Source organism: Jaculus jaculus, chromosome 1 (assembly GCF_020740685.1).
Source record: "Jaculus jaculus isolate mJacJac1 chromosome 1, mJacJac1.mat.Y.cur, whole genome shotgun sequence".
NCBI classification, from domain to species: domain Eukaryota; kingdom Metazoa; phylum Chordata; class Mammalia; order Rodentia; family Dipodidae; genus Jaculus; species Jaculus jaculus.
In genome coordinates this window covers 92,313,309-92,328,301 of record NC_059102.1, presented here as the reverse complement: position 1 = coordinate 92,328,301, position 14,993 = coordinate 92,313,309, and the positions used below count along the sequence as shown (strand labels likewise).

General features: G+C 41.4%; 1 protein-coding gene across 13 annotated transcripts in view; it reads left to right on the top strand.

Annotated features, from left to right (window-relative positions):
• Elavl2 (ELAV like RNA binding protein 2) overlaps positions 1-14,993 on the top strand; it is a 230,341-nt gene that overhangs the window by 15,797 nt on the left and 199,551 nt on the right. Inside the window, exon 1 of one of the 13 annotated variants that reach the window (XM_045132384.1) lies at positions 245-265. The exons of the other annotated variants lie outside the window; for them this stretch is intronic. The gene's annotated coding sequence lies outside the window, so the exon portion shown is untranslated. Of the gene's footprint in view, positions 1-244; positions 266-14,993 lie in introns of those variants that run through there. 13 annotated transcript variants of the gene reach the window in all.

Sequence of the window (14,993 nt, the reverse complement as noted above, 5' to 3'; positions counted from 1 at the left end):
GCCGGGGTCGGCGTGGGTGATGGTGGACGGCCCCGGCCCGCGTCGCTCCCGCTCGGATGAAAGGTGCGCGGGCGAAGTTCCTCGAGCTCGGCCGGGAATTGGGCGCCCTAGGAAGTGGCGCCGCCCCTCTTGCGGGCACCGGCGCTGGGGTGGGGGCCGACGGCGGGAACCCGGGAGGTCCGGCGGCGCCAGGCGGCGTGCACGGGCGTGGACGTACTCTGCGCGGCCGCGTGTAGCGCCACCGGGAATCTGCGTCCACACGCAGGTGAGTGTCGTGGAGGGCGGTGGGGGAGGGGGCTCCTCGAAGACGCGGGAATGCCCGCATTCCTGCGGAGCCCCGGCCACCCCGCCACTGCTGGGGGAGTGGGGGTGATGGGTGTGTGCTGGCGCGCGGTCCTCGGAGCTCCCGGGGCGGCTGGAGGCGCGCGCGCGGAGTCGGGTGGCCCGAGGCCGCGGGCGCTTGGCCGGGCGGCAGCGAGGACCGTCCCCAGGCGCGGGTGCGGCGGCGGCGGCGGCGGCGCGCGGAGCGCGGAGCGCGGAGCGGGCGGTCGCCGGGGCAGCGCGCTGGCGGTGCGCTGAGCTGCGCGCGAAACGCGGACGCTCTTCCGGGAGGGCTGGATGCTCGGGCTTCAGCGCCCTCGCCCAGGTTGCAGCATTTGTTATCTCAGCCCTGCCCGTCTGGAGGGTCGGCCGCCTTGGACCCTGGTCTAAGACCTTGGTTGGAAGACTGGGACATTGCAGGAGCCCAGCAGACCTACCATTCCCCGGTTCCCTTGCTGATGCATCTCCAAGCGGCGAGGATGGTGACCAGCCAACAGTTTTTGTATGGAAAAGCCTAGTAGTTACCCTTCAGGGCCGGGGCGCAAACACCATGCCTCAAGGTGTGAACTGAGCCTAGACTTGTAGCTCACCTGATGGTCATTTCAAATTGTATGCATATTCAATAAGATCATCTTTATGAGGAAAACTTCCCTTTTCTCTACATGTTCTGAAAATGCGGGAATTGTAACCAATCATTTTGCCCTCTTTTATTCTCTTTCAAAGAATGGTGATTAACAATGCCAGGATGCAATGCCTAAGGGAAAGACAAAACAGCTTTTTAGACTTACTTTTCTGTTTTTCCTTCCCCTAATAATTCTGTTTTCATAAAAACATACCCTAGTTTGAAAAACTTAGGGCGAATTGGTCCATTAACTTGAATGCCAGTTGTGGAATTATTTGCCCATTCCTTAAGAGAACTCTGTGTCTTTGAAATACTGTTCAGTCGCTGTGGAAGAAAGACAGTTTTCTCCAGACTTGGTTTTCCAGAGTCTCTTGACCATCACATTTGTGCTAGGTGCAGCTTCCTAGTAGACAGTGACCTGAAATCGCCATTTTGGTAAGCAGATGGAAGAGTTCTCCTGGCTTCACTTTCTTGTCTGGTCCTCTTGGGTATGCAGATGCAGACAATTTTGCCCGGTGGACCAGCATCTTTCCCGTATTTGTTTTCCAGTTATTGGAGGGATAGGGGGGAAAAAAAAACACAAAGAAACACATTACCTGCATTTCCCCTTTTCCTCCTTGTGGGTATTTTTATGTCCATGAGGTTAAAACGGGCATCTTATTGCTTTCTTGAGTAACCTTGTGTTGCCACTTTAGATGAAGGAGTTTTAAAAAGGATTTATAAACCTAGGTCTTGGCCTTTTCTGTAGGTGTTTCTTCCTCATTGTACTGTATGTTCCAGCTGCATGTGTCTTGTGTAAAATATAAATTAGTACCCAATACTGGTCAATGTCTACCATACTACTTGTTTACCAGGGAACCTGATTTTCCTTACCTAGGCCCAAGATGTGTGTGTTGGGTTCTGTGTTTTTTTTTTTTTGGTTGGTTGGTTGGTTAGCTCTTCAAGAGAGAAACAAGCTCCCTTTTCTGTTTCTGTAATTGTGGTTAAGGTCCAGCTCTTAAAGTTGTAAGTGACATTATAAGTGACATTTCTACTGCCACATTGCTTGAACGAGTCTTTTTCTACCTGGCTCTTTGCTGAACCCTTGAAACCATCAATTTCTCTTCACAATTTTCTCTTCTAGAAGCAATTCCTAAGTTCTCTTTAAGGAAATACCAAATTCATCCAGAACACTCTTGACTTCTAAGATGGGATTAAGCCTTTTTCTTGTGACTTGGAAAAATAATTCTAAACTAGTTACAATTTTTAAACGTTAGTATGGTTCAAGAGCACCTCAGTGGTAGATTACCCTTAGTGTTTTTCCCCTAAAGCACTGGGTACTCTGAATCCACTCTTCATTCATCTGATTGCTTGTCCACGCGGTAGACTCTGTTCTTTAGCTTTTGTTTGTTGCCACCTTTAGCAGCGTTTTGTTTATTTGGAAGAGAAAGAGGCTGAGGATCTGTGTTATTTGGCTGCCTTAGGTTACTTTTCTGTTAGCATTGTGTATGGGGGTCACTGTATAGGTGGGGTGATACTGGGTCTGAATGGTGTGCCACCCTGTGGAAAACCTGTCCATAGCAGTCCACCCCAGTTCTTTTTGTTACCTTGGATACTTGGCTGGAAAGGCCACATTTTAGCTACCACTCTTTCATTCATTTGTTCATTTATTCATTCAGCAAGGCTGCATTTTGTGTTTGTGACTTGCATGGTTTTACACATATACCCCATCTTGAAATTCTCAAGAGTTTGTTAACAAGGGCACTCTGCTTTTTTATTTTGTGCTGAGCCTTATTTTTATGTAGCTTATTCCAGGGTAGCTTTTTTCCTTCCCACTTGTCAGTGGTGTTGATGTTCAGCTATTTACAGGCCTTATGCACTGGTAATGCCACACCCAACTATGGAAGATTTGAAATATCTTTAATGTTCATTTACTGATATTCATGTTTGCACTGGTGCTCGCAGAATCTGTACATAGAAGTTTTATGCCAAATTCTCTGCTCCATCTATTTCTAATTTGAGAAGAATGTTATGTTAATTATATGTTTGCTGAGTTGAAGATACTGGCTGGTTTATGGCTAGTTGATTTTTCCTTTTGGATTTTAAGTAATGTAAATCTTCTAAACACAAACAGAAGACGCTTGTGTTTGAAAGTCAATGTTTGCTTTAAGACTCTGGTGCACATAAAAGATACATGTTTTATTAGCTTAAATGGCAATGTCAGGAGTATTTAGGAAAATTTTTAGTAAAATGAAATAATCAAATTAGACTTAGCTTTTGTTATGTGCATCATAATTTTCATTTTTTTTTTTTTTTTCCCTGATGTAGGGTCTCACTCTAGCCCAGGCTGACCTGGAATTCACTGTGAGTCTCAGGGTGGCCTTGAACTCATGGCGGCAATCCTCCTACCTCTGCCTCCCGAGTGCTGGGATTAAAAGGCATATGTCACCACACCCGGCTTGGGAAGTTTTTTTAAATTGAAAGTTTCTTAATTCAAAGGCAGGTTTTCATCATATGAAACAAAACATGATGCTTAATGTGACCCTTGAGTGAGGAACACTATTTTGAGTGCATTCTCCCTCACTTTGTCCCTTCAGTACCAATGCTAACTCTCCGGAGGTAAATCTTCATGAAAATATCCACTTTTGGGAAGGTTATTTTCTCAGAGGTACGGGTTAGGCTTTGAATACATTAGTTTTACTGATGCTCTTAATTTCCCTTTGTAATATTGCTGTATAGTTTCATATAATGACAGGGCTTTCCCTGCAAAGCATCTTTCTGCCAAGAGGAAAGGCTCTGGCAAGGAGAATGAAGAATAAAAACCAAAAAGTTCATAAGAGTAGGTGGCATGATGCTAAGACCAAATCAGTTTGTAGGTTGTCTCACTAGCACCAGATTAATAGATACTTATTCTCTTTTAAATGTGCACTTTCCTATTATACACCTATTGCACTTGTGTGTGTTGGTTTCTGACTAAGATCTGTCAGGTATTCCCCCCACTTCCCACTTAAAAAAAAACTTTAGTATTTTTTTTTAATTATAATTTTTCTCAATGACTTTTTGTGGTAAAAAGTAAAATGACTTTTTAAAAGCACACTGAAGGCTTTGCTTTTTTTTTTTGGTACAATTTTAGACTTAGCGGTGGAGGTATGTATATTTTTTCCTTGTCCAATTTAATAATGATAAATTCCAGACTTCTTTCTTTAACTCAGAAAAGTTTGTCTCAAAAAACTAACTTTAAAAAGTTGGGGAAAGAAATTTTAACACATTAAATACCATTTTCTTAAAAGTGGGAAAAAGATGTTGTAAAAAGGAAATTTGTACTCCAGATAGCTTTGTTTTTCTCCATAATTTTATTGCTGTGGATCTTCCTTATTTTAACAACTTGAAAGATGACATTGGTGAGCTATCACTTAAGATTATGTGAAAATTGAATAGGTAAACTCTTCATTTAGAATGGTATTTTATTCCATCCTATGTCATTCAACTTTTGTGAGCGGTGGTCAAAATCATGACAGCTTTTGTTGACATTTTTTGACTTCTTTTCTTGTGACAATAAAGGAAATAGGTGGTTTGGAATTCTTCATCTCATTCTCTTTGTTTACTGTGGAATCATTATGAGAGAGGTGCATGTTAATATGGAGCGTCTGGGCATCTTTGATCATTTGAAAAGAGCTTGTAACTTGTAGGCCTTTTGTAAGTAGAAAAATGTCCATATACAGAAATTTTCATGCAGTTTTTTCTTTTATAAAAAAAAATTTATTATTTTTATTTGACAGAGAAAGAGGTGGGTGGGGGAAAGGATGGGCACACCAGGGCCTCCAGTTGTTAAATGAACTCCAGACTCATGCACCACCTTTGCATCTGGCTTATGTGGGTCCTAGGGAATTGAACATGGGTCTTTTGGCATTGCAGGCAAGTGCCTTAACTGCTAAGCCATCCCTCTAGCCCTTTATTTCTTCTTCTTCTTTAATATATTTATTGATTTGAAAGAAAGGCAGACAGATATATATTTTTTTAAAGCACCTTTCCCTCTGGAGCAAAGATTATTAAAATTAATCTGTATTTGGAAAATGGGGCTTTAGAAACCAGAGTTGCCTTATACTAGCAGTACAGATGAGTTCTTGTCTCTGGTTGAGTTAGCATTGTGGGCCCGTAGCTTTCTTTGAAGGATGCCACTAAGCTTGCTTGTCTCCTACTAGTTTGTTTTAGAATCCATCCGGTTTTTATAAACAAATATTACACATGTCAGGTTTTCTTGTGAGCACAGGGCTGCCAGTTTTCTGCTAAGTCGTCTTGCCTCAGTAGGTTTTGTCATTTAGGCTGAAATTCTTAATTTAGCAGAGCCAGGTAGAAAATACTAGGCTTGAAGTCTGAAGTTTCCAATGTCTGATTTTGGCTCAGTTGCTTGTCTTTAATTTCTTTTCATAATTATTACACACATATATATGCACATACATGCATATGTTTATGTATAATTCTTTGTAGAAAAAAAAAAAGCAACTTATCCTTTACACCTCAAGGACCAGGTAAAGATGACTATATCTAAGTACAGGATGTTTTGAACCATGTTTACTGAATTAGAAGAGTGCCAGTTGGTGAGACCTGTGGGTTAGATTTATGTATTTTTGGCTTTCAGTGTACTATTATTGACCATTTTTAGTGATTTTTTTTTTTTTTTTTTTTTGGTGCTGGGTACTGAGTACAGACCCACATGCATGTTTAGGACATGTTCTCCTACTGAGCTGTGCTTGTAATCCTATGTGTGTTAACACATGGTACGTTTACTTCTAGCTTGAAAGAAAAGAAAAATTCAAGGTACGGGAATTTTGAGAGCTATGACTGAATATTTCAATACATTCCTGAATATGGAAAATTTAGAATGCATTTTTCTTGAAGATGTGAATACTGCTACAAGATGCCATGTGAGATGAGAATTTTGCTACCAAATATACCAGAAATATAAATTTTTCTTTTTCCTTTTTTTTTTTTTTTGTGGTGGGGTATTGCTATAGCCCACAATAACCTGGAATTCATTATATAGTCTCAAAGTGGTGATGAATTCACAGCGGCGATTTTCCTACCTCTGCCTCCCAAGTGCTAGGATTAAAGGCATTTGCCACTACACCCAGCTATAAATTTCTTACTTTGAAATTTCAGTGAGCAATCAGATGCTCACATTTGAACATTTACATTAGAATAATCAGTTCATTTTTGAATTTTTCTTCATCCCTTACCAATTGTCTACTCCCGTATGTTACACAATGGCCTTCACCAAAACACATTTTTCCCTATTTTTTTCCATTGCCTCTTACCCACCCCAAGTGAAAAGTCATTGATGAATGCCCTGCCAAGTGAGTTATTGGAAACTGCTCACTTGTTCAGTTTTTAAAGGATGTTTAGCACTGTTTTATTCTTTCGGCATCATTTGTGTGTATCAGATGTACAAGAAGTATTTCACAAAGCAAATAAATCACAGTGTATTTGAAAATATATTCAGTGTATCGAGTATAGTGGGGAAAATATTTCTGGAACCAATCACACTTGATCTTGTTTCCTTTGAGCTGATTTTCAAAATAGAAAGTTTTTTTTTTTTTTTTTTCTTTCCCTGTTTCACTGATGCTGCTCCTTTTTGGAGGTGCCTCTGGGGACATGCTGTCCAGGGAGAAGGACAGCAAGTCGCCTACTTTAATTGCACAGCTATTCGGAATGTGTTCAATATACAATGTTTATTATGGAGCGAATGCATTTTTATAATCTATTTTCAGATAAGGCTTATTTCTGTATGAGGTTAGTCAGCCTCTGTCTCTCTTCTCCCTGGGTGCTACTGATAGCTGGCTTATTTTGTTTAGACCCAGGGTTCTCTCAGCCCTATGCTGTGAATGACTCATGGACTTTCCCCAAATACCCAGTCATCAGAGCTTTTGACAATCATTCCTTCACTTACGTTGTGTGCAGGGAACGTGGACTAGCTGAAGCCTTACTTTCTGCGCTGTGATTCCTGGTGTACTAACCTCTGTCCCTTGTTTATGCCTCTGAGCCTTGTGCTAGTTTTACTTTGAGCCTTGTTAATGTTGGCTCAGGTGAAACCTATCACTTGTTCCTTAGTTGTCCTCTTCTGGTGCTTTTGCATTCTTTGATGCATTTTTTTACTTATTGACTATCTTCTGTGACTAAGTGAGTCTCCAAGAGGGAAACATGGGTATAAATAGGGGAATCTTTGTGCTACACTTACGCACACATGGTGGCTCATGGGAAGCGTGATGTGGAACTATTCAATTTTTCCTGAACTTATTTAACTATTTTCTCCCACATTTGTCAACTGTCTACTTATCTGCCTACCCTACTTACGAATGACCATGTCTCTTGTAGCTCAGGTTGGTTACAAACTCACTGGGTAGTCACAGATGACCTTGAACATCTGCTCTTCTCCCAAGTGCTAGGATTATTGGTATGCACTGCCATACACAGTTTATGTGGTGTTGAGAATCAAACCCCCATGGCTTTATGCTCCAACCTTTGGACTGTTTTTTAAGTTGTGAATAATTGGTTTTGGATTGAAAGATATAAATATCTAGAGCCATATTTCTTGCCTGTTGAAAAATTGTAGGGACTGAATAACACCAAGCCCCCTTCATCAACTGCCCTTGACAATGAAGTATGGTCAACTTAATTTTCCAGTAAGTTATCACATGGCCTTTGCAGGTGTTTGAGATTCTGACTCTAATGCTGCCTTTCCCAAAGCCATGGGAATTCAAATGTTTGCTTGCATTTGAAGGCAAAAGGCAGTAGTTCTAAATATTTTAGTCTTGTGCTTACAAATAATGCTTTGAATTATGTTGGATTGTTACACATGTAGATCTTGTAATTTTCTTCACTTAGGGATAGGTTCTTTTGGGCCTTTCTTTCCTTCACCTATGGTTGCAAAAACAGGTCATAGAGGTGGGTCGGTGGTTAAGGCACTTGCCTGCAGTGCCAAATAACCTGGCTTTGTTTCCTTCAGTAGCTACCATGTAAAGCCAGATGCACAGTGTTGCATGCATCTGGAGTTCATTTGGCGCAGTGAGAGGCCCTGGGTGCATCCATTCTCTCTCTCACTTCTTGCAACTTTCAAATACACTATTAAAAAGTTAAATGAAATAAAAACAACCCCTCCCCCCAGTGTTTCTTTCTTTTGGGAGATGTGCTTCTGTTTGTTTTTTCCATTCTTCCTTTGGGGCAGGAAAGGAATGGATTTTAGAACTGCTCCCTTTGGGAGTGGAATTTTTCCATTCTCTCAGTTGTCTGCACAGTTTGTTCAGATGCTTTGGGGTCAGCAGAAGATTCCTGTCATTGGGAAAGCAGATAGGATTTTACGATCTGTTTAAAAGAAGCTCTTGGCCCACCTGCTAGCCTCATTGCTGATGGTGTCAGCTTAGAAAAGACATTCTCTTCTCAGATGTCCAAGAGAAAGAGCTGATAGGACAGGCTACCAGGTGAGTGGTTTATGTGTGTAGTTTCTGTCCCTTCCACCTCCTTATTCTCAGTTTTCTGCTCTTTCTTCCCCTCTTTGGAAACAGCAGGGCACCGTTAGCAAACTCTCTCCCCTGTGTGTAGTACAGCAAGCTGATGTGCCAGCAGAAGTAGGAAGAGATACCACATGTCATGTTTGGACCAATGCTGTAATTTTATTTTACAATAAGGAAGGTGGATATTATTAATCTCCTCCTGAACATAATAGCATGATTTGAATAGCAGAGAGCAACTTTAGTGTGTTAATATCTACTCAGATGAATACAGATGAATGCTAAGTAGGTAGAAAATGTCAGTGTAGAGTCTTCCTTTGGTGACTTCAAGCACTTACATTTCTAGATAACTTTTTTTTCAAACCGGCAAACAGATATGAAGATCTGTTCTATTAGCCTAGCAATAATGCAGGTTCTGAGGATGAACAATGCCCACAAAGCTCTGCTCTCCTAGCAGCCACTTGAGCTAGGCCAGTTATAACGATGAGTCAGAATGCGTCCCTGTGTTGAACATCTTAGCAAAACTCTTCAGAATAATAGGATCCTAAGGCTGGCAGTTCTAAAAATTGGCACAGTATATATAGCTCAGCTAATTTTCATTAATATTTTGGATGTGAATAAAAGCATTACTTTAGAAATTACTTTTGAATTAGCTGTATTTTTGAATTTAGCATATGTACACTGTGAACTTATATATGTGTGTGTGTGTGTATGTTTATATTTATATCTGTATGTGTGTGTGTGTGTGTGTTTGCATGGGTGCACCACCAGAGTGGGCCTCTTGCTGCTGCAAACAAATACCAAGTGCTGCTTTTTGCATACAGCTTTATGTGAGTGCCAGGGAACTAAACCTGGGTCAGCCAACTTGCAAACAAGCACCTTTAAACCACTGAGCAATCTCCCACGACCCTGAACTTATTTTTGAGAGGGATTTAATTCTCAGTATCAACCTATGTTCTCTGATGACATGATTCTTTGAAGTGAAGATGTTGCTTGGTTTTGCAGTTCCCCTATAGGGTTGAAATGCTCAAAGATCTTAGTTATTAGGTAGGAGCAAGGAATTGAGAATTGGTTAAAAAACTGCGTCTCTTATTCCCTTGAAAGTTTGGAATCAATCTCAAGGAGCCTTCACTGTGCAATAATACCGACTGATACGTGTGGGTTGTTGGTTAACTTGGAATTTACATCTTTTCCAAATTCATCTAGGGTGTGTATGTGGGCAAAATGCTTGTGGTGTAAGCACAAGGAACTGAGATTGCATTCCCAGCACCCACTTAAAATGCTGGGTGTGGTTGAGCCCACCTGTAAGGTCTGGCTGGGGAGGCAAAAACAGGAGGATCCGTAGAGTTGACTTGCTTGCTAGTCTAGGTGAATCAGTGAGCTGTGGGTTCAGTGAGAGTCTCTATCTCAACAAAATAATATGGATATGGATTACAGAAGACATGTGATACCAGCCTGTGACTTTCACATGCACACATGTGCATATAAACTCTAACACATATGTATACCTACATACATGCACACATGCGCCACATACATACACACAACCTCAAATACAATCATGATTTAAAAATTACTTATTTTATTTATTGAGAGAGAAGGAAAGAAGTAGGTAAAGAGAATGGGTGCCCCAGGGCCTTCAGCTCCTGAAAATGAACTACAGATGGATGTATTACCTTGTACATCTGGCTTATATGAGTCCTGGGGAATTGAACCTATGTCCTTTCCCTTTTCAGACAGTTACCTTAACCACTAAGCAATCTCTCCAGTCATGTTTTTGTCTTGGCATTATGCTCGGAAGCCAGGAATACTGACTGTGTCATCACGTGACTAAAGTAATAAATATTGAGAGAGACTTGGAAAAGTTTATAGAACATAAATGTATTCCTTGTCTGTCTGCTTCAGGAGGAGACTGAGAAATATTGATTAAAAGAAAACAAAAGCAAAACCCACAGGCAATTTGCCCACCCCTAGCCACTTAATAGTGGAAACACTGAGAAACTGAGTATGTTGCTAGCATCAGGAAATAGGTCAGATTTTGGCATACTTCTTTGGGGACAGACGTGTGGCTTTCCTCAGCCAGTTTTGTTTATATGTATCGGCTTTATTTTTGTGTCACCTTTTCTCCCATGTCGTTTTTGTTGCTTTAGTTCTCTTATAGCATGCATGACAATTTCCTGGTTTGCCAGGATCCCCATCACAGAAAGTATTTATGCAAAACCTGCCAAGTGTTAAGTTGTGGCTGGAGAGAGGTGCTGGGACTATCTAGATTCTGATGTCTCAGAAGAATGGATCCAAAATGTGTGTGAAACTGTGTGAGGCCCAGTCTTTTCCTCCAGTTTTATGTTCTCAACAGCATTGTATGCCAGCTGCTTCCTTTAGGTATAACAACTGCTTTGTGAAACCTAAAATGATTAATTTCTTTGGCTCCTTTTAAAGAATTTAGTTCCAGAACATAGGGGAGTGACAGGCCAGAAGCTGTGATGCTTTTCGGAATTGGCATTTCCAAGTCTTCTTGAGTCCTCCTGAAGCAAGCGTTCTTCCCTGCCACTTTTCCATGACCTCTGGCCTGTATGTTGCCTTTCTGTATTGTTAGCATTTACATATATGTGTTTACTTCTGGAAGGTGATTGGATGGGGTTTATATTTTACTTTACCATTCTGATTTGCTGGAGAGGTTCATTCATTCCCTGTATTGGAACTGGATGATTAGAGAATAATTTATATTCTTGGCTCTTATTGTTTGGGGCTTCCACCCCAGGTTTGGGTGATTTATAAACATTTTTTGGACCAAAGGGTGAAGTTTAAGTTCATAAGTGAATACCATAATTTGTGATCTAGACAGGAAGAGTGAGGATATCTGCTTTGGTTTTCCTCTTGTAGAACTTTTACAGTAACCTCTGAATTACCACCTGCCTCTGAAGAAGACAGAGTCGGACATTTTATGTTGGTTAGTGCAATTGGCAGTGTGTTGATAGGCAGTAGTGAGCTTGCTGTTGAATTATGATGGGCTTTAAGGAGTAAAGAGTGCCACATCATCATGGCAGAATATGATGAAGACCCCAGGTTCCATCACCAACACTGCAATAACAAAAAATAAAATTTCCTGATCTTGAGATTTTTATCTATACTTATTTGAGAGAGAGGGAGGGAGGGACGGAGGAAGGGAGGGAGAGGGGAATGCGTGCATGCATGAACTTGAATGGGCACAGCGGGGCCTTTAGGTCCTCTAGGCACTGCAAATGAACTCCAGATCCATGTGCTGCTACCTTGTGCATCTGGCTTTATGTTGGTATTGGGGAATTGAACCTGGGTTGTTTGGCTTTGCAGGCAAGCATCTTAACTGCTAAGCCATCTCTCCAGCCCCTTGATTTTTTTTTTTTTTTAAGGTGGGAAAATCTGTGGCATCAACACTGACAGGTAGGTAGTGGACCACTTGGAGTGATGGAGCCAGGAGATAACATATTTGCTCCTATACAGTGATGTGGAACTGTCTGGATGATCACTTTACAGACAGGAGCATGAGGTTGCAGAAATGCAGTGGAAGAGTGAGGAAGTACTGCCCCACCTGACTCCTGAGGCCAGAGACACATGTTCATAGGCAACCCTCATGTGTGGAGATGTCTTATTTCTATGCTGTGTATTCTGTTTGGTCAGGCCAACTGCAGTCACGTCTCATCTTCAGGCCTGATTCTTTGGTGCCTCAGTGGTGGGCAGCTGTACCATTTTATATTTTAGCTTCATCTGGTCCTGTAACACTTCCAGATAGATGCCCACAACTTGTTCCTTTAGTTAGCTTTCTACCCTTGCATTATTTTAGGTCAGTTAGGAGGTGACTTCCGTAAGCCATTCGGTCACAGGCTGCTGTTGCCCTAGTGCCAGCTGCCAGTCTTGACATGTAGAATTACTTTTTGGAACCATATGAAATAAGGATTCTCTGTTTTGCGTGGATCCTTTTGAGATCAAATAAAAAGATTGAAATGTTCTATTCCCAGTCAAGGTGACATTCAAAGAACCCTGGTTCATTGTAGAGAATTGGTAAGGCCTATTCTTTTAAGCTTGTTAGTTTTATGAAACATATGTTCCAAATCTGGTGAGCTTTTAGAAATATCACTGATTTTATTCTGAGAGAAAAAAAAATTCAGGTTGGGTGTTCAAACGTGAACTGAGAAAATAATCACAAGCTAAAGCCAGTTCTGATTTACCTTCTTCCAGTAAGTTGTCATTGCCAGGTGTATCCCTTCAACTGTACTGTTGGAGATCAGTGGGAGTGAACTGAAAAAATAAATATTCAGGATAATCTGTTTTCTTCTCTAGGTAGGCACATCTGCTTTCTTTATTGCACTTTGTATGTTTTACAGTAGAAATTCAGGATCTATTTATTAAATTCACATTGAATTCACCAAGTTTGGACTACAGATAAAGACAAATATAATACAGTTCTTGAAAATTAAAATAGACTGAGAAAATTTATTTGAATCTGTAGATAAACCATAATAGGTGATCTTATTAGGGTCTTTCTTCAATGCTTTATTTCCACATGTCTTGGATGTGTAGCTTTTTCATCAGCTTTGAATCTTACAAATATGTACACTTGTCCCAAAGCTGTGAGGTTTGTGATATGCACCTTTCAGTTCATGGTGTCTTATAACGAGAAACTGAATAAGATGCATGCCTACATGCTTTGTGATTTATTGTTTGTGTATATTTCATTCTTTCTAGAGTATAAATGTTACCCATGTGCTATGTGAAGCTGGTATATAAGAAAATCAGGTTGTCAGTATGTGTCTCCATATTTCAAGAGAGTACTTGTGACATAAAATTGGCTTGATAGGCTATGCACAAAGACAGAATAGAGCAGAACTGTGGGTATGTGTGTGCGCGCTCCTGCTCAGCATACCCCATACTGGCTAATTGTAAATTAGGACATCATAAAATGAAACAGAAGTTTGGGGTGGGGAGATGGTCCATTGCTCACAAATCCTCATGCCCTGAGATGCATTCTTTAGTACACACAGTAAGAGGCCTGGGTGTGCCCATACTCACCCTCTATCTCTCTCATTAAAAAATAAATACATATAATAAAGATAGAACAGAAGTTAAAGTAGTTGTTGATAATTTAAATAACTTAAATGCAGAATATCATTTCCCATCATTTCCTAATGTAGAATATTCTATAGCAATTTTAAGCTTTAGCTCCATGAGTTCACATGTACCACTTTTCATTTCTCAGCATGTGTTTTTTAAAACAATTAGTAAAACACCCAAAGATTTTATTAAGTCAGTGTTCCTAATAGATCTTCCCTAGTCCCCTAACATACTCAACATACTCAAAGGCATGAAGAGACCTAAAGATTTGCTAGGTCTTGTATTTCTTCCTCATTAAAGGGCCCTGGAACCTTATCCCTGAGGAATTTTGTTATGCTTTATGTATTAGATTTCTGCCACCATAACAGACTGCCCAAGGCAATTAACTTGTAAAGAAAAAGGGTTTTATTTTGCTTATCAATTTAGAGGTTCTAGGCATAATCAAGTGGTCTCATGATTTTTGGCCTGTTTGGAGGCAGCATAGCCTGGTGGGAGTAAGTTGTGGAGTGAAGAGCAAAGAGGAAGAGATTGAGAAAAGTGGTGGCATGTGCCTTTAATTTAACCCCGGCACTCAAGAAGCAGAAGTAGGTGGATCACAGTGAGTTCGAGGCCACTCAGAGACTACATCAATTCCAGGTCAGCCTGGGCTAGAGCAAGAGCCTACCTTGAAAAACAAAAAAGAAACAAAGACAGGTCCCACAAACACTTTCTGGGGCATGCTACCTATGACTGAGGGTCCCCCACTCTCTTAGTTCCAAAATTCCACCATCCCTTTATAGTGTCAACCTAGGGACAAGCCTTGAATGCATGGACCCATGAAGGACATGGTCCCCAAGTGTAACATTCACGGACCCCTGGAGGACACGCTCCCCAAGTGTAACATGCACGGACCCCTGGAGGACACGCTCCCCAAGTGTAACATGCACGGACCCCTGGAGGACATGCTCCCCAAGTGTAACATGCACAGACCCCTGGAGGACACGGTACCAACGTGTAACACGCACGGACCCCTGGAGGACATGGTACCAAAGTGTAACATGCACGGACCCCTGGAGGACATGGTACCAAAGGTAACATCCCCGAGGGTAACATGCACGGACCCGTGGAGGACATGCTTTCCCGAGGGTAACACGCACTGACCCGTGGAGGACACGCTCCCCGAGGGTAATATGCACGGACCCGTGGTGGTCTCCCCCTCCCCCCCCCCCCCCCCCGTATATATAACAGAGCAGCCTTTTCTCTCCCTACTCCCCATGCTCAATACATGTTCTTGAGGCAAATGTGATGACACTTTGTTAAATAGCTGATGAAAAACTTAAAATGTTCACTATGCTTTTTTTAAAATCATTTGTTTTTTTATTTGGGGGAGAGGGAGAGATTGAGAGATTGAGATTGAGAATGGATGTACCAGGGCCTCCAGCCACTGCAAACGAACTCCAGACGAGTGCATCCCCTTGTGCATCTGGGTAACATGGGTC